The sequence below is a fragment of the Gobio gobio genome (assembly GCF_949357685.1).
Source record: "Gobio gobio genome assembly, chromosome: 20".
In the NCBI taxonomy this organism is placed as follows: domain Eukaryota; kingdom Metazoa; phylum Chordata; class Actinopteri; order Cypriniformes; family Gobionidae; genus Gobio; species Gobio gobio.
The window spans coordinates 30,807,548-30,828,692 of record NC_137113.1 but is presented as its reverse complement, the minus strand read 5'-3'; the positions used below and the strand labels follow the sequence as shown (position 1 = coordinate 30,828,692).

Here is a 21,145-nt window from a genome sequence, read left to right as displayed (position 1 = left end):
GCTGCTCGCAGCTTTAATTAGGGCCCAAGCCCTGAAAGGGCGCAGAGCCCTATTGTTCTTCCTCAGATTATTCTTTGTTTTTTTTTTTTTTATTTTTTTTTTCGACTTCTCGGGTACTTTTGGGGCACTTAACATGCTCGAAAACTCTTGAAACTTTGCACACACGTCGGAATCCGCGGCCATCAGAGCCGGGCTGAAGCTGGTACCCGGGCGTGGCAGGGGGGCTCGACAGCGCCACCTAAAGTGGGGTCTGAAAACTTGGTCCATATATCAAACACACTTGCACGTACATGTATGAAACTCGGTACACATATAGACCTCATCGGGCCGAACAACTTTCGTGCTCATAGTTATGCGTCAGCCCAACAGGAAGTGAACTATTATGGGTTGTTCGGAAAACGCATGCTCTGGAATTTAATATACTCCTCCGAGGCCATTGTTTCAATCATTGCCAAACTCGGTCAGCATGAAGAGAACATATCCAGGATGCTAAATTGCGAACAGATTTTTGATATCTCAAATGGTTTGGCCGTGGCGAAGCAACGAATTTATGGCGAGAAAAGGTAAACAGGAAGTGTGTAATAACTTGTGCAAACATTGACTGATTTGGATGAAACTTCAGCTGTGTGTTCGTTGTAAGAAGCCGATCGCATGGATATGACTTTTGTGAGTCAAAGTTATAGCGCCACCAACTGGCAGCAGGAAGTGTGTCACTTTCAAAAATGCTTTGAATCACCATCTTATTTTCACACGATTGACTTCAAACTTCATCAGTATAATGTGAAAACATGACAGATAGAGACATATGAATGAATTCCTGATATTTCAAATAATGTTGCCATGGCCACATGTCAAAGTTTAATAATGTTTTTGGCTGTGTGTGTGCCCTCCCCTCTATCACCAAAAGGGGGCAGTGTTGTATTATTTTTGAAACTCCCTTTCTCTCTCTCTCTCTCTCTGTGCTTGCTTATGTGATTTATGAGGACACAAATGTGTATGATGACATGGCTATTGGTATTACAACGTAGTGGTTAATGTGGACATGAACTATGACACTATATCACTACAGAACTCATTTTCTAAATCACATTTGAGTTACAATTCTTATCATCTGACAGCCGTGATTTCATGTACTCATTCAGACAGAACTCTTTTTTTAAAACAGAGGAGTGTGAGTGTGTTTTCTATACATGTGCTTTACAGAAGGTCATGTGCTGTGTTTGCAAAGATCACTTTTGACACATTTGTCTTTAAATTCATTATTTACTGACATAGTTCAAATTTATTTTAAAAAAAAATTCACATTATTTTCTACAATTGTCTGTTTATAAGTGTCTTTTTTTCACAGAAAGTTTTTGTTTGAACGTGAATATTTGTATAATTCAGGGTCTGAGTTTTTACGTTCTCCTCGTAGGTGATTTTATTCAATCTCCACCAAACTCGGTCAACGTGAAACGGAAGCTTAACGCATTAAAAATATTTAACGCAAATAACACAGCGTCCGTTTTTATATCCATTTTTGCTTAGCGTTACATGATCACGCTCCTATTCATGTAAATGCTTCCAAGTGCGACAAGACACAAGAGAGCGCGCTGTATGCCAGTGTCCTGTCTGTGTGTGTGTTAGTGTCCTGTCTGTGTGTGTGTGTGTGTGTGTCCTGTCTGTGTGTGTGTGTATGTGTATGTGTGTGTGTCAGTGTCCTGTCTGTGTGGATGCGTCTCATGTCAGCTATTCAAGGGACACTGACACACACACACACACACACACACACACACTCGATGCATAGATAGACTCGCGTCAGTTTCCTGCTCACATCGAGTTCTCTTTTGCCTAGGGTTGCCAACTCTCACGCATTTGGCGTGACACTCACGCTTTCAGGCTCTGTCTCACGCTCTCACGCTGCCCAACTTAATCTCACGCCAAATTGCCAAACCTGCTTTTGATATTAAACAATGTCTAAGCTTTTACATTTTTTAAAGTTTTAATGCGAAATTCAAACAATAAATAGCGTTTTGGCGCTAATATGGCATAACAGTTAAAGCCAGAGTGTTGAAAAACCATACGGAGTTGCGACATGCTCTATCATCTCCCGGCGGCGCGCGCAGTCGTGCTTCACAGAAATCTCAATACTTCTAGCGCTGTGTCAATACATTTGAATGGCTTGATACACAACAGCTCCACTTTACAGGGGTTTGCAGCAAGTTTTGGTAAACAGTACAGCATAGTGTGCATTGATTATTACATCAACCATACAGGATCGTTTTATAATGGAGAGTAATGCAACAATGTTAACATTAATGTTAATGTTTTTTATTGTACTTAGCCTTCAGGTATTCCATACTAATTGGTCATACTCATACTAATTGATGGTCAAATGTGACCATACACCTTAACTATTTTTCAATTAAATAAATGTTCTATATTTTAGTTCAATAATATTTATTGAATATTTTGAGGAGATCTTTTGGTACTAAATACTAGTTGTGCAATATTTATTGTCAATAATGACCACTTAAAATATTTTTCTTCTAATATTTGTATTATTTATATTACAATTAGTATAGTAATAAGGTTAAATTAGAGAATTATTTTTCAAAGAGGCAAATTAGAGTCATTTTGTGGAGTCAGCCTGTCATTAATGTTCATCAAAGAACAACGGGAACAGAGAAAATTGTAGCTTTAATGATGATTCATCTATATTTCATTTATTATTTATACAGTTAAGGAAGGTTTGATAACTATTACATTTCTGTATAACAGGGAAGGCCATGGGTAAATATAACATTTATTATTTTCATTTATTATTTATTTATTCCATTTATTATCATTTATTATTACTATACTCTCCTTGAAGTTTACTTCCCGCTACTTTTTCCCTCTTCCTCCCAACCGCGCGGCTGCAACTGTCTTCTTCTTCTTCAATAGTAGCCTAAGCCAGTGTTTCCCAACCTTTTTTCAGTCATTTTATCATACGTTACGCTAGGGGTGTAACGGTACAGATTGCTCACGGTTCGGTTTGTATCACGGTTTAAGGTTCACCGTTTCGGTACGGTTCAGTATTTGCTATGTTCAGGGAAAAAAGGACTACTGTCAAATAAAACAAAAGAAAATAATAAGAACAAATCATTTAAATACAAGCAGCAGCACAAATAAATACTATTGAGCAAAGATACTAATAAAATAAACTATGCTTTTCAGGTTTTTCAGGTACGTCTAACATTAGTTTTCAGGTACAGAAATTGATCAAATGTAAAATAACATTGCATATATGACTGTATAAATTAAAGATTAACGGAAGACAGCGGGAAAAGAGCTAAAATACGTGAGAAACCCGGAAAAAACGGGAGGGTTGACAGCTATGGTGTGTGTGTGTGTGTGTGTGTGTGTGTGTGTGTGTGTGTGCGATATGTAGGCTTAGGGGTAGTGTAGGGGGATAGAATGTACAGTTTGTACAGTATACAAACCATTAAGTCTATGGAATGCCATCTGCCTGTCTTTCCCCTTCCCCCTCTCTATCTGTGTGTGTGTGTGTGGGGAGGGGGGGGGGTCTCTCTCTCACCCTGTGAGTTTGTGTGTGTCCTTTCTCTCAGTCCTTCCCCTCCCCCTCCCCCTCACTCTCACTCTATCATTGTGTGTGTGTGTGTGTGTGTGTGTGTGTGTGTGTGTGTGTGACTTTCTCTCTTGATCATAATTTAACCCTTTCATATAGGCTATCACAAATAACTATCACTTGAAATAAAAACGTCATGTGATGTGTTTGCCAAGATCACGTATGATGCACATGTCTTTAAATTAATTATTTACTGATATAATATAAATGTATTAAAACATAAATTTCACATGATTTTATAAAAGTGGCTATTTATAATAAACTTCCATAAAATGTAGACACGCATCTTACTCTTACCTGACACTGATATTAAAATCATCTTTGCAGTTTCTGTGATTTGGCTCCATTTATACATTTTTTATTAAAAAAAAATTATTGGACCACCCATATTGAAATTAAAGCATGTTTTATGGTGCATAAGATTGGTGCACAAATGGTAGCTAAGGTAGCTCAAAAACACATGAAGAGAAGTGTTAGAATAAAACAACATCAGCATTCGAATGGTATTCTGAACTCATTCCAATTTGACCTTTGACATAATCTGACATGAAATTCATATAAATTTAATTGATCTCATAGATGTGGCTGTTGTGGTTTGTGGTCATAGCAGCACCAACTGCTGCAGTTAATGTGGTGAATTCAGATGACTTTGACATAGTCCTTTTATGTTTTCCCATTTTAAATGCCTATTGCCTGCCGTGCACAGTTAAACTGGCTTGGGCCACCGGCTTGGGCCCGTCATCGCTGCTCGCAGCTTTAATTATTATTAGGGCCCAAGCCCTGAAAGGGCGCAGAGCCCTATTGTTCTTCCTCAGATTATTCTTTGTTTTTTTTTTTTTTTTTTTTTTTTTTTTTTTTCGACTTCTCGGGTACTTTTAGGGCACTTAACATGCTCGAAAACTCTTGAAACTTCGCACGGGCGTCGGAATGCGCGGCCATCAGAGCCGGGCTGAAGCTGGTACCCGGGCGTGGCAGGGGGGCTCGACAGCGCCCCCTAAAGTGGGGTCTGAAAACTTGGTCCATATATCAAACACACTTGCACGTACATGTATGAAACTCGGTACACATATAGATCTCATCGGGCCGAACAACTTTCGTGCTCTAAGTTATGCGTCAGCCCTACAGGAAGTGAGCTATTATGGGTTGTTCGGAAAACGCATGCTCTGGAATTTAATATACTCCTCCGAGGCCATTGTTTCGATCATTGCCAAACTCGGTCAGCATGAAGAGAACATATCCAGGATGCTAAATTGCGAGCGGATTTTTGATATCTCAAATGGTTTGGCCGTGGCGAAGCAACGAATTTATGGCGAGAAAAGGGAAACAGGAAGTGTGTTATAACTTGTGCAAACATTGACTGGTTTGGATGAAACTTCAGCTGTGTGTTCGTTGTAAGAGGCCGATCACATGGATATGACTTTTGTGAGTCAAAGTTATAGCGCCACCAACTGGCAGCAGGAAGTGTGTCACTTTCAAAAATGCTTTGAATCACCATCTTATTTTCACCCCATTTATTTCAAACTTCATCAGTATAATGTGAAAACATGACAGATAGAGACGTATGAAATGGATTCCTGAAATTTCAAATACTGTTGCCATGGCAACGTGTCAAAGTTTGATAATCTTTTGGCTGTTCTGAGGCTCTTAGCATGCTTGAAATTGCTTGAAACTGCTTGAAACTCAACACACACATCAGAGATGTCAGTCAGTACACATGGACAAAGCCTCAGAAACGGGCGGGGATGAGGGGCTCTCTAGCGCCACCTTTTGACAAAAGTGGGGGGGTTAGTTTTATCTTCAGTCACCAAACTCGGTACATATATTGTTCTCTTCGAGCCGGACAACTTTCTAATTTACAGTCATTAGCTCCGACCAACAGGAAGTCAGATATTTTGGTTTGAAGGTGAATATTTATGTAATTCAGGGTCTTGAGTTTTTACGTTCTCCTCGTAGGCGATTTATTCAATCTCCACCAAACTCGGTCAACATGAAACAAAGATACGGAAGATGCTAAAATGCGAACGAATATTGGATATTTCAAATAATGTTGCCATGGCGAGGGATTAAATAAGGACAAAAAAAGGGGAACAGAAATTGTCTCATATCTTGTAAAATAATATTTTGATTTAAATTAAATTAAGATCGTATGTTTGGTAATTGAACTTGGATTAATTTAAAAGGACTATACTATTTTTCAGATCAATATATTTATTTATTTTAAATATTTTTTTAAATAATCAATTCTGTCTGTCTGTGCTGCTCTCCCCTCAATGAACACAAGATGGCAGCATTGTATTAGTTTTGAAGCAGGATAAAAAAAAATTCCATCTCTTTCTCTCTAAGGGGTTTGTCTCTGTGTGTGTGTGTGTGTGTGTGTGTGTGTGTGTGTGTGTGTGTGTGTGTGTGTGTGTGTGTGTGTGTGTGTGTGTGTGTGTGTGTGTGTGTGTGTGTGTGTGTGTGTGTGTGTGTGTGTGTGTGGGCATGTTTTCGTGAAATATCAGGACACAAATGTGTATAATGACATGGGTATGACATAGGTATTACAAAAAGAGGGTGAAATATGAGGACGTTCCCCATGTCCTCACTTTTCAAAATGCTTATAAATCACACAGAACAAGTTTTTTTTCACAGAAAGTGAACTGCACAGTCTCCTGTGAGGGTTAGGTTTAGGGGCAGGGGCAGTGTGTGTGTGTGTGTGTGTGTGTGTGTGTGTGTGTGATGGGTAGGTTTAGGGGCAGGGGCAGTGTAAGGGGATAGAAAATACGGTTTGTACAGTATAAAAACCATTACGCCTATGGAATGTCCTCACATTTCACAAAAACAAACATGTGTGTGTGTGTGTGTGTGTGTGTGTGTGTGTGTGTGTGTGTGTGTGTGTGTGTGTGTGTGTGTGTGTGTGTGTGTAGGCCCGTCGCGACAAGGCAGGCAAACCAAGCAATTGCTTGGGGCCCCGAGCTGGCCTGGGGCCCCAAGACAGCGACAGGTTAAGAATAAAATGAAACGACAAACTGTGTGAGCGCCCCATTGATAGTCAATGCAGTAAAGTGCAATGACACTGTTATCGGGATCCCCCTTAAGGGCCCCTCTCAGTAGTCGCTGACAGCAGCCAGCCAACCACGCGATCTCTGCAGCCGGAAAAATACAAAATCTTCGGATTTTAAGCGGAATTTTATGCTTCAGGAAGCCAGAAAAGAAAAAAGAGAAAGGAAGAGGAGGATAAGAAAAAACAAGATAGTGGTATGTGATAAATTACACTGGATAAAATAGCTCTACTTGTCTTGTACAAAAAAAGTGTAAGTTTGCAGCAGGTAGGCTAGCAAAAATATGTTTATGTTAGCTATCGTTACCTGCCTGACGGCAAATGCTGCTTGTAACGAACAGTTAGTGCAACTTTTTTTTCGAAAAGACGGAATGACATGAGATTGCTATAGCTTTGTAATAGGTTTTGATGAAAGTGGCATAGCATGCTCTACTAACTATTATTTATGCTATGCATAAATAACCTGGAATAGTTAATATAGCATGCTATATTAACAATTATTATAAACATTATTTAACCAGAAAGAGGCAGAGGAACATGATTTTTTTCATAGCTTATCTTAATGTGCTAGTGTCGGGATATATACGGTAGTGACAGTTTATGCAAATATGACATTATTTTTATAAGTTACCAATGGATCTTGAACAATTACTTTATTCTGTGGCAATTTTTACACTGTTAAATTTTGAAGTACAGTATCAGGACAACCCACATGTTTTACTGGTACTGTTTATTAACTATTTATCAAGGTATTATAGTCATCTGTTGCAACTTTATAATAACCATCTAGATAATGTTTATAGACAGTTTACAAACCAACTAGTAACCCTTAAGTATTCCCAAAGTGTTAGGAATATCTGGTCGGTCTATCTATGTAATGTTTATAGATGTTTTAAAAATGGTTAAAGGTTTACAAATTTTTTTTTAATGATACGGTGGTGTTTTTTGCAAATGTTTTCAAATTTTATGGACAGTATATGCAACAACAGTATTTGCACTGTCTCTATGTCCATTTTGCTTGGGGCCCCCAAATTTCTTCAAACGGCCCTGTGTGTGTGTGTGTGTGTGTGTGATATGTAGGTTTAGGGGTAGTGTAGGGGGATAGAATGTACAGTTTGTACAGTATAAAAACCATTAAGTCTATGGAATGCCCTCTGCCTGTCTTTCCCCTTCCCCCTCACTCTCACGCTGTGAGTTTGTTTGTGTGCCTTTCTCTCAGTCCTTCCCCTCCCCCTCACTCTCACTCTATCACTGTGTGTGTGTGTGTGTGTGTGTGTGTGTGTGTGTGTGTGTGTGTGTGTGTGTGTGTGTGTGTGTGTGTGTGTGTGTGTGTGTGTGTGTGTGTGTGTGTGTGTGTGTGTGTGTGTGTGTGTGTGTCTTTCTCTCTTGATGATGATAATTTAACCCTTTTTATATAGGCTATCACAAATAACTTTCACTTGAAATAAAAACGTCATGTGATGTGTTTGCCAAGATCACGGATGATGCATATGTCTTTGAATTAATTATTTACTGATATAATATAAATGTATTAAAACATAAATTTCACATGATTTTATAAAAGTGTCTATTTATAATAAACTTCTATAAAATGTAGACACGCATCTTACTCTTACCTAACACTGATATTAAAATCATCTTTGCTGTTTCTGTGATTTGGTTCCATTTATTAATTTTGTAATTTATTTTTTATATTGGACCACACATATTGATTTCAAATATATTCAAAATAATTTTTTCAGAGAGTGAAATAAAAAAAACTTTCTCCCACCATTTAGATTATATTTCTTTTTGTTGTTAAAATCTTGTGAATCTTGTTCAATGTGCAGATTGCCTCTCTCTCAGTCCTTCCCCTCCCCCCTCACTCTCAGGCTCACCCTGTCTGTGTGTTTGAGTGTGTGTGCGTGCACGTGTGTGTGTGGTGTGTGTGTGTGTGTGGGGGGGAGGGGGGGTGTCTCTCTCACCCTGTGAGTTTGTGTGTGTGCCTTTCTCTCTGGGAATGATAATTTAACCCTTTCGTATCATAGACTATCACAAAAAACTATCACTTTAGTGTGAATTAGTAAAAAAGAACTACAAACACCTTGAATTAAATAATGGCCTTCTGGACTTACAAAATTTTGAGCAGGAAAATATAACTTTTATCTATTTTATCCTATGACATTTAAATTAATCTAGATTTAAATTACATCATGGGTGTGGCTTGTGGTGATAGTGGCACCAGTTGCTGCGGTAAATGTGGCATATTCGAGCGATTCTAAAATATTCTCCTGTTTAAATGCATATTGCCTGCCGTGCACAGTTAAGCTGATGCCACCGGCGTGGTGGTGCCACCGGCTTGGGCCCGTCATCGCTGCTCGCAGCTTTAATTATTATTATTTTTCTTATCGACTATTCGGGCACTTTTGGGGCCCTTACCATGCTCGAAAACTCTTGAAACTTTGCAGATACATCGGAATCTGCGGCCATCAGAGCCGGGCTGAAGCTGATACCCGGGCGTGGCAGGGGGGCTCAACAGCGCCCCCTATTAAAATTTGGTCTATATATCAAACACACTTGCACGTATATGTATGAAACTCGGTACACATATAGATCTCATCGGGGCGAACAACTTCTGCACTCATAGTCATAAACTTCGCCCAACAGGAAGTGAGCTATTTTGGGTTGTTTGGAAAACGCATGCTCTGGAATTTAATATACTCCTCCGAGGCAATTGTTTCGATCATTGCCAAACTCGGTCAGCATTAAGACAAGATATTCAGGATGCTAAATTGCGAGCGGATTTTTGATATCTCAATCGGTTTGGCCGTGGCGAAGCAACGAATTTATGGCGAGAAAAGGGAAACAGGAAGTGTGTTATAACTTGTGCAAACATTGACTGATTTGGATGAAACTTCAGCTGTGTGTTTGTTGTAGGAAGCCGATCACAAGGATATGACTTTTGTGAGTCAAAGTTATAGCGCCACCAACTGGCAGCAGGAAGTGTGTCACTTTTTTTTAAAAATGCTTTAAATCACGGTCTTATTTTGACCCGATTGACTTCAAACTTCATCAGTATAATGTGAAAACATGGCAGATATAGACATATGAATGGATTTCTGAAATTTCCAATACTGTTGCCATGGCAACGTGTCAAAGTTTAATAATGTCTTTGGCTGTTTTTGAGACTCTTAGCATGCTTGAAATTGCATGAAACTTAACACACACATCAGAGATGTTAGTCAGTACACATGGGCAAAGCCTCAGAAACGGGTGGGGATGAGGGGCTCTATAGCGCCACCTTTTGACAAAAGTGGGGGGGTTAGTTTTATCTTCAGACACCAAACTCGGTACATATATTGTTCTCTTCGAGCCGGACAACTTTCTAATTTACAGTCATTAGCTCCGACCAACAGGAAGTCAGATATTTTGGTTTGAAGGTGAAAATTTATATAATTCAGGGTCTGAGTTTTTACGTTCTCCTCGTAGGCGATTTATTCAATCTCCACCAAACTCGGTCAACATGAAACAAAGATATGGAAGATGCTAAAATGCGAACGAATATTGGATATCTCAAACGGTGTTGCCATGGCGAGGGATTAAATAAGGACAAAATAAGGGGAACAGAAATTGTCTCATATCTTGTAAAATCATATTTTGATTTAAATTAGATTAAGATTGTATGTTTGGTAATTGAACTTAGATTAATTTAAAATGACTGTACTATTTTTCAGATGAATATATATATATTTTATAAATATTTCTTTGTATATATTTCTTTGTATAATGTATTGTGCCTGTGTGTGCTGCCCTTCCCTCAATGAACACAAGATGGCAGCATTGTGTTAGTTTTGAAGCAGGATTATAAAAAACCTTGTTTCTCTCTCTCTCTCTCTCTCTCTCTCTCTGTGTGTGCTTCTGTGATTTCTGAGGACCTACATTTGTAGACATTTCATGTGTACCCATACATATATTATTCTCTTCGAGCCGGACAACTTTATAATTTACAGTCATTAGCTCCGACCAACAGGAAGTCAGATATTTTGGTTTGAAAGGGGAATATTTGTATAATTCAGGGTCTGAGTTTTTACGTTCTCCTCGTAGGCGATTCATTCAATCTCCACCAAACTCGGTCAACATGAAACGGAATGACTATACTATTTTTCAGTTGAATATATATATATATATATATATATATATATATATATATATATATATATATATATATATATATATATATATATATATATATATATATATATATGAACTCAATGTACACAAGATGGCAGCATTGTGTTAGTTTTGAAACAGGATAAAAAAATCCCATCTCTCTTTCTCTCTAAGGGGTTTGTCTGTGTGAGTGTGAGTGTGAGTGTGAGTGTGAGTGTGAGTGTGTGTGTGTGTGTGTGTGTGTGTGTGTGTGTGTGTGTGTGTGTGTGTGTGTGTGTGTGTGTGGCCACCAACTGGCAGCAGGAAGTGTGTCACTTTCAAAAATGCTTTAATTCACTGTCTAGCTTTCTAAACAATGTTTTATTCAAAATGTAAAAATGCAGAATGTTTTCTGTGATGGTAGGTTTAGGAGTAGGGGTAGTGTAGGGGGATAGAATGTACAGTTTGTACAGTATAAAAACCATTAAGTCTATGCAATGCCCTCTGCCTTTCCTTCCCCTCCCCCCCTCACTCTCACTTTCTCACTGTGTGTGTTTGAAGGGGGGTGGGGGTTGGCCGCTTAAGCATGCATCTCTGCCTGTGTGTGTGTGTGTGTGTGTGTGTGTGTGTGTGTGTGTGTGTGTGTGTGTGTGTGTGTGTGTGTGTGTGTGTGTGTGTGTGTGTGTGTGTGTGTGTGTGTGTGTGCTTGTTTATGTGATTTATGAGGACACAAATTTGTATGACATGGGTATTACACTGGTATTACATGGTTTATGACATTTCATGTGTCCAAAAAAAAACAGACTAAACAATGTTTTATTAAAAATGTAAATGCAGAATCTATTTTGAAGATAAAACTTATTCCTATAGTAAAATAAAGTTTCAGACAATGAAATACCAACTCTCTCCCACTGTTTTGATTTTTTTTTTTAAATGTTTTTATTCAATCAGAATCTCACTCTCTCTGTCCTTCCCCTCTCCTCCCCTCCCCCTCACTCTCTCTCTCACATTCTCTCTCTCTCTTTCTCTCTCTCTCTCTCTCTCTCTCTCTCTGTGTGTGTGTGTGTGACTTTCTCTCTTCATGATGATAATTTAACCCTTTCATATAGGCTTTCACAAATAACTATCACTTGAAATAAAAATGTAATGTGCTGTGTTTGCCAAGATCACGTATGATGCATATGCAGGGTATATGCAGGAATCCTGAAGTAAATTTTAATACCTTTTTAAGACTTTTTTAAGACCTTCTCAAAATATGTAAAGACCTCATCGGCGATGAGAACTACTGTTGAGCAATAAAATAAAAATATATAATCATAAGCTATGACAAAAATATATATTAAATTAGGTGAGTGGATAGTTAAAAGAAATTGCAATTACAAAAAGTAATTCTTGAAAAAACATCTCTGGACTAATTTTTATAAAATCTAAACATGTTAATGAAAAGGTACAAATGACTTTGTGTTCTTATTAAATACATTTATAAAAAAAACTATTTATATTTAATTTATATATGAATGTAAATAATTATATGGGCCTACACAAATAATATAACATTTCAAGATTTATAGTTTATTGTAAACATAATGTGCAGCTCTGTAAAGGGACAACAAATATATGATAGATACGTGAGAACAAGAATCAAAACTATGAAAATATATGAAAGCGTGGCACAATGTGCTTATGCGCATCCTGGGTGCAAAATGATGCGCTTAAAGCAACATGGAGTCAGAGGGCGCAGTGCAGCGCGAGTGCACATTGAAAAGTTCACGGCATAAAGAGACGATGAGCGTTGAGCGCACAAATCCTAGTCTACTATGTATATCGGTCCAAAAGGTCACTGATTATTCGTTTCTTCACAGTTTTAAATTCCGGTTATTGTGCGTGTGATGCCTTGTGTTGTCACCCGGGTGGCGAGCACAACATCGTTCAGAAACCGCTAGATAAACTCCAGGGAGATAAATTATTTTATCTACATATCAAGTATTATAACGGGAATATATCATCTTGGAGTGAGCTTTACCGAACAGCTGACTGACTGTAACCAAACGCGACGCGCAGTTTGAATTCTGAACGGAGAATGATGGACAGCTACAGCGGAGGAAAGACATTCAGACAGCTATGGAATGGCTTTAGATGACTTTGTACTAGCAAATCATAAAATAATAATAATGATTGCTGAAAGATCATGTGACAATATATATTTCTGATGATTATTTAATTACCACGACATGCCTAATCTGAGCAAGGGACTGCCTGTCTTGAGTTTTGTCGACAGACAGCGGTGGCACGAAATTTGACGGATGCGGCCGCTATGCAGGAAAAACCATAGAAAAACCCTGCGGCCATTGTTTAAACTCATCCTTCTCCAACCAGGAGTCCGCAAATTTACATTTCCCCATTTCGGAGTCTGTTTCGCAATGTGTGGAGGGCGACACATCACCTAACCGCGCATTTCGCAAAATATGTGACGTCACCCGTAGACGGTGCGCGCGCCCCGAGCTGATCTCACTGACCGAGCAAACCGGGTTTTTTTTTTATATAGTTATGGGGATGAAAATAAATATATTCATGAATACTTTTTGGAGTCAAACTCTTTTGACAAAGCTTGAACAAAATGTAATACCTCATAAAATCGTGATTAAGACTTTTTAATACCTTTTAAGGGCCTTAATTTTCCAAAAATGAATTTATCAACTTTTAATACTTTTCAAGACCCCGCGGACACCCTGATATGCATATGAAGAGAAGTGTTACAATAATACAACATCAGCATTTGAATGGTATTGTGAACTCATTCCAATTTGACCTTTGACATCATCTGACATGAAATTAATTTAAATTTATTTGATCTCATAGATGTGGCTGTTGTGGTCATAGCAGCACCAACTGCTGCAGTTAATGTGGTAAATTCAGATGAATTTGACATAGTCCTTTTATGTTTTCCCATTTTAAATGCCTATTGCCTGCAGTGCACAGTTAACCTGATGCCACCGGCGTGGCGGTGCCACCGGCTTGAGCCCGTCATCGCTGCTAGCAGCTTTAATTATTTTTATTTTTTATTTTTTGTATCGACTTCTTGGGCACTTTTGGGGCCCTTACCATGCTCAAAAACTCTTGAAACTTTGCAGATACATCGGAATCTGCGGCCATCAGGGCCGGGCTGAAGCTGGTACCCGGGCGTGGCAGGGGGGCTCAACAGCGCCCCCTAGTAAAACTTGGTCTATATATCAAACCCACTTGCACGTACATATATGAAACTCGGTACACGTATAGATCTCATCGGGGCGAACAACTTCCGCACTCATAGTCATAAACTTCAACCAACAGGAAGTCAGCTATTTTGGGTTGTTTGGAAAACGCATGCTCTGGAATTTAATATACTCCTCCGAGGCCATTGTTTCGATCAGTGCCAAACTCGGTCAGCATGAAAAGAATATATTCAGGATGCTAAATTGCGAGCTGATTTTTTATATCTTGAACGGTTTGGCCGTGGCGAAGCATCAAATTTATGGCGAGAAAAGGGAAACAGGAAGTGTGTTATAATAGGAATTCCTATAGTAATAAGACGTATATCACAGCATACATATACAGCTCCTTCAGTACTATCAGCAGCTATCACGTTTCTCCAGAGCTATTTTACCCTAGTCCATCCCCAGCAATGTGTTGCAGGTCTGAATGACAGGAAAGGATGCATATTTACAAATGACATGAAGTTGACCAGACAAAACATGAAATATTTTGTGTTCATATTGTCTGCAATGAAGTCAAAGTAAATTTAGAAATCACTTCTTCTTTTTTTATTTGCGTTTTCCATACTGTCTCAACTTTTTCTGATTTGGGGTTGTAATACAACCTTATTGTAAAGTGTTACCCTTTTAATTAAACTATCCCAGAATGTAGTATATGATGATTCCTTTGTTTATGCATGTTCCCTACGTTATACCCTACAAAGTCATGATGTGTATGATGTTAAAGTCATCTTAAATGCTTGTATTAATCTGTAAAGGATGTATTTCTGCTTTTATACCGCCAAACCAAAGCTTGTTTGGCATCTAAATATTCAGTATATGTTTATGAGATGCATCATTAGTATGTCTAGCCTGTACAAATTCTGAAATCATCGTAAGGACACGCCATCAGGTTGTAAACCTAGACAAAGGAATTCTCTCCTGCCTAAAGTTCACACCTATGATTGGCCATTACAGGAAAGATGGGGGTATGTTAATGACCCTGGCTTGGCAGCTCAGTCATGTTGGTTGGTTCCTTTGAAGTTTGCCGCGCTCTGCAACTCAGCCCTGCAGCCAGGCAGCGTACTCCATCTCAGCGCTCAATGAACTTTCTTAGCGTCTGGACTGAATCACAATGAGTCGATTCGGCTCTAAGCTTCAAATGCTTTTAGCCTTTTGACTTTTGAATACAAATTAATGTCTGGTTCCAAGGAGTCTACCTCCTTTGTCACTTTTGCAACTTGGCCGATACTGAGCAAGGGACGATACTGATTGCAAAGAGATTGCAATCAGAGATGCCCCCCACACCACCAAGGGCCTGGACCCACTGAGATGATCTTCCAAACACAGACACAAAATATTGTCTTTATGTAGCTTTTATTGGTAACACTTTACAATAAGGTTCATTGGTTAACCTGTTAGCCTGCACCCCCGCTTTTGAAAAAATCCTAAGAAATGGCATAATCAGACTAAAACCGTTACAGTTAATGATTCCTTTGCACTAAAATCATAAGTATGGCGTCATTTGAAAGCAGACACTTGGCAGTTTACTGTAAATTCAAAATTATAATTATTTTCATAATAAAAAATAGCTATAATAAGCTTCAAAGTTTTGTGAAGTTATTAGAAATATATTTGTTTGAAATATCTTTATGAAAATAAAATTGAAGTTGGCATTTTAGCAATCTAGAAGTGCACTACAGCTGAAGCCACATGTCTGACCATGTTATATTTCAAATCTGAAGATGATAAGTCTAAAACTCTGAATTTTATTAAATGTTTTTCAAGATCATGTCAAATGATTTTATTTTGAGATTTCTCTAAAATGTTAACTGATGTTTATTGCCATCTCTTCTGAGCTACCATTCAGTTTATTGTCTCTGTTGTTTAGAGGTGCAAACTGCCCATTCAGTTTCAGTCTCCCCAGAACACTTTCACACCTTTCACACATCTAGTTATCTTAATCTTTTGTCTTCATTGTAATCACTGACGACTCTCTATTCAAACTGTTCTATTCAAACCTCATTTATGATCAAACTTCTCACTGCAAGCACACCCGGGCTCTTAAAACAGCAGCCAGAAAAATGGAGCGCAGCTGGAAGAAAAAAAAACTAGAGGTATTTCGTAATTCGTGGAAAGAGCACATGATCACATACAGAAAGGCCGTAAAAACTGCTAGATCTGCTTATTTCTCAACTCTCTTGGAAGAAAACAAACACAACCCAAGGTATTTATTCGTTACAGTGGCTAAATTAACCAAAAATAAATCTTCAACTTCTGATGATTGTAAACAGCACAGCAGTAATGACTTTATGAACTTCTTCACATGTAAGATTGATAATATTAGGAAGAAAATTTTAACCATGCAGCCGTCTACTACAGTATCACATCAGACAGAGTATTGTAGTGTCACAAAGGAAAAATTACACTCGTTCTCTGCTATAGGAGAAGAAGAATTGGCTAAACTCGTTAAATCATCAAAATCAACAACATGTATGCTTGGCCCTGTACCGACTAGGCTATTAAAAAAGATGCTACCAGAGGTCATAGATCCTCTTCTTAATATCATTAATTCATCTTTGTCATTAGGATATGTACCGAAAACTTTTAAGTTGGCTATTATTAAACCACTTGTTAAAAAAACGCAACTTGATCCTATAGAATTAGTCAATTATAGACCAATCTCAAATCTACCCTTTCTGTCAAAAATACTTTAAAAGGCAGTGTCTTCACAATTATGTTCCTTTTTAGAAAGAAATGGTATCTGTGAGGATTTCCAGTCAGGATTTAGACCGTATCATAGCACTGAGACTGCTCTCACCTGAGTTACAAATGATTTACTCTTATCATCCAATCGTGGCTGTATCTATCTATTAGTGTTACTCGATCTTAGCGCTGCATTTGATACTATCGACCACAGCATTCTTTTGAATAGACTCGAAAATTATGTAGGTATTAGTGGAATTGCTTTATCATGGTTTAAATCATACCTATGCGACCGTTATCAGTTTGTAGCAGTAAATGAAGAGATGTCACACCGATCACAAGTTCAGTATGGAGTACCACAAGGCTCAGTGCTAGGACCGCTACTCTTCACCCTGTACATGCTACCACTAGGAGATATCATTAGGAAGCATGGCATTAGTTTTCATTGTTATGCTGACGATACTCAGCTCTATATTTCTTAACGCCCTGAAGAAACGTACCAATTCACAAGATTAACGGAATGCATAGCTGATATAAAACATTGGATGACCGGTCATTTCCTGCAACTCAATTCAGAAAAAACTTAATTTTTAATTATTGGACAAAAAAGCTGCACAAGTAGCAACCTAGAATACTCTCTAACACTTGATGGCTGCTCTGTCAAGTCCTCGTCGTCAGTGAGGAACCTTGGTGTGCTCTTTGATACCAATCTTTCGTTTGAAAGCCACGATTCTAGCATCTGTAAAACTGCATTCTACCATCTTAAAAATATATCTAAATTACGGCACATGCTCTCAATGCAAAATGCTGAACAGTTAGTTCATGCGTTCATGACCTCAAGGCTAGATTATTGTAATGCTCTACTGGGTGGTTGCCCTGCTCGCTTAATAAATAAACTCTAGCTGGTCCAAAACGCAGCAGTTCGAGTTCTTACTAGAACCAGGAAGTATGACCATATTAGCCCAGTTCTGTCAACACTGCACTGGCTGCCTATTAAACATCGCATACATTTTAAAATCTTGCTTATTACTTACAAAGCACTAAATGGTTTAGCTCCCCAACACTTGAGCGAGCTCTTAACATATTATACTCCATCACATCTACTGCGGCCTCAAAATTCTGGCCAGTTGATAATACAGAGAATATCCAAATCAACTGCAGGCGGTCGATCCTTTTCCTATTTAGCTCCGAAACTCTGGAACAGTCTTCCTAACATTGTTCGGGAAGCAGACACACTGTCAGTTTAAATCTAGACTAAAAACACATCTCTTTACTGTGGCATACTCATAAAACACTTTTTCAATGAAATGATTGTTAGGCTGCATTAACTTGGTCAGCCGGAACCGGAAACACTTCCCATAACACCTGATGTACTCGTTACATCATCAGAAGAATGGCATCTACGCTAATGATAGTCTCTCTGTTTTATCCCGAGGTTTACTGCAGTCAGCCAGATCCGGGCCGTATCCAGTTCAGATGGTGGACCTGCGCTCAGAGAAGACAGCAGGACCCCGAAGTGTCTGCAGAGACCGTGATTAGAATCCCCCTGCAACTGCCTCATCGACACGGCATCTCAATAAACCCGTCTCCGGCGTGTTGACTCCGATTGTTCGAATATTACAACTAAATAATACTTAAATCGATATGTCATCCTCAAAAAACCCGTCTCCAGCGTGTTGGATCCGATCATTCGAATATTGCACTTTAATAATTATTTAATCAACATCATCCTCAATAAACCCGTCTCCAGCATGTTGCCTCCTGTCCCTCGAATATTCCGATCTATTATGACCTCTGACCTGTAAAGCTGCCAGAATAATAATAATAATAATAATACGCTGTTTGTTAATTGGCCAGAGGAGAACTGGCACCCCGACGGAGCCTGGTTTCTCCCAAGGTTTATTTTTCTCCATTAGGTCACCTATGCGGAACGTTAAAAACCCGCGGAACGGGTTTTGGTTTCCTTGCCACTGTTGCCTCTGGCTTGGCGGACACTACATTTTTCAACTAAACATCGAAATAAATCTAATTAATAAACTAAATTTACCATATAAATTACTGATCTAATTATTGATCTAAAGCCCACACTGTTACTGTATGATAATTGAAATGAACTGATGACATCAGCGTTTTCTCCAGAATGGCTATACAGCTGAATAAAATTATGCTGCATTATTTTCCTGTTTAACACTGTAAAGCTGCTTTGAAACAATCTACATTGTTAAAAGCGCTATATAAATAAAGTTGACTTGACTTGACTTAAAGTTCACACCTATGATTGGCAATTACAGGAAAGATGGGGGTATGTTAATGAGCCTTAAAAGACAAAGGACAAGACTTTAGCTCTCTCTTTTTTTCTTCCTTCGCATCTTCATCCCGTCATCTCAACTCGGCTCGTCCCCTTGCCAGGTAGCTTCGGCCCTGGCTTGGCGGCTCAGTCATGTTGGTTGGTTCCTTTGAAGTTTTCCGCGCTCCGCAACTCAGCCCTGCGGCCAGACAGCGTACTGCATCTCAGCGCTCAATGAACTTTCTCAGCTTGGACAGAGACCACCTTCCCTTCCTCCGTTTTTGGCAACATTTGCTCTCAAGCTAACCACTTTCAAACTTCCCGCGGAACGGAGACACGATCACCGGAAGAACTGAGAGAGAACACTCCAGCTCAAAGAACGCTCTGAGAGGACTCACACACATTCTTTTATACTCAGCACAAAACAACCCATGCAAGCATAAATTCCATTGAAATTTAGATGCATTTTAAGATTTGTACCCCTGTTTAAGGTGATATTATTCTTTGCTGGCTCTCTGTGGTTATGTTTGTAAAATTGCCATTCCTGATCCTTCCCTTCTCTTTTTCTTTCACTTCTTCTCATTCTCTTTCATTACCTTTCGTTATTCTGCATAAACATGTATTCTTTATTTAGCCATATGTATTCGTAGTATCAATTATTAAAACCATTGTATCCACGTTTGATTGTCATTGTTGGAAAACATAGTCACTTTAATGTTCAGATCTAGCTACGAGCTCTCATAAGTATCTTTGAATACTTTAATTAATATCCCAATAGTTCGGAAAGTTTGTTCTTTGTGACCAGAAGGATAACCTTCCTGAAGATTTGGTAGAAAGAATAAATCTTTGTGAGGATTGATAAGGAGATTGTACTGTCGGTTTGGGGACGAACAGATCAGACTATTTCCGGATTAATCCTCTGAAGGTTATTGTACTGATTTAATATATATATATATATATATATATATATATATATATATATATATATATATATATATATATATATATATATATATATATATTAGTGCTGTCAGTTAAACGCGTTATTAACGCCGTTAACGCAAACCTATTTTAACGGCGTTAATTTTTTTATCGCGAGATTAACGTTCTTTTTGGTCTAACAAACTTTGTAGTTTTTTCACATGCTGTTGCAACAACTAGTAACGTTAGAAAAACTACAACACCACTCCGGGTGTAGCTAGACCGGAAACAAAACATCAGGCACGCTGCGGCTGCCCACACTTGTTTCGGACGATATTAAAACAGTAGACGTGGATGGCAAGCGTGAGATGCCGAAATGAGAAACGTATTAAGCCATGGTTTAACTCAGGGGTCTTCAACTAAAAGTGCTTGTCTTGAGCGCTGCTTTCTGCTCTGATGGTGCGTAGCCTACACACCGGACGCGAATGAAGCGTTTTGCGCGAGTGATTTAAGTCAATGCAAAGACGCAAATAGACATTCTGCGGCGCGAATTAAGCGGCGTGCATGTCGCGTCATTCGCGTCCGGTGTGAGCGCACCATCAGTCTCTTCTTCACTGCATGCTTGACCGCGCGTCTGGGTCTGAAGTGAACGTAGTAACAGTGAGCATTGCAACGTTAACTGTTTCATTACGTCAAAAGGCTTCGCGGTCCGGATGGACGCATCTCGCGGTCCGGAGTTCACTAGTTGGCGACCCCTGGTTTAACTGCACTATAGGCGGAGTCCTAGTTTACCTTGCATGTGCACTTTGTAATTTTATTTTGTATCACCCTGTTTTGATCCCTTAGAAAGGGCTGTTGAAGGGGCTGTTTGTGCAACAAAGTATTTTTTTCACCCTTTTATTGATGGACAGTGCTACATTGTGTGAGCGATTATTTGCTCCAAGTGTGAATGACTGCTTCAAGTGAGAATGTTGGTGTGAAATCGAACACTACAGTATGCCAATGTTGTTTTCAATAAAACAAACATTTGAACAAAGCAAGCCGATCCACTTTTCTATGTTGATAAGAGCATTAAAATAAGAAAAAATAATGGGACAAAAAGAAATGGGGCATTTAGAATAAATAAAAATGTGCGATTAATTGTGAGTTAACTATGGCATTAATGCGATTAATCGCGATTAAATATTTTAATCGTTTGACAGCACTAATATATATATATATAT

General features: G+C 38.7%; 1 protein-coding gene across 4 annotated transcripts in view; it reads right to left on the bottom strand.

The window, feature by feature from the left end:
• The window catches only part of plxdc1 (plexin domain containing 1), a 582,117-nt gene that overhangs the window by 520,639 nt on the left and 40,333 nt on the right, over positions 1-21,145 (bottom strand). The gene's annotated exons all lie outside the window — the stretch shown is intronic.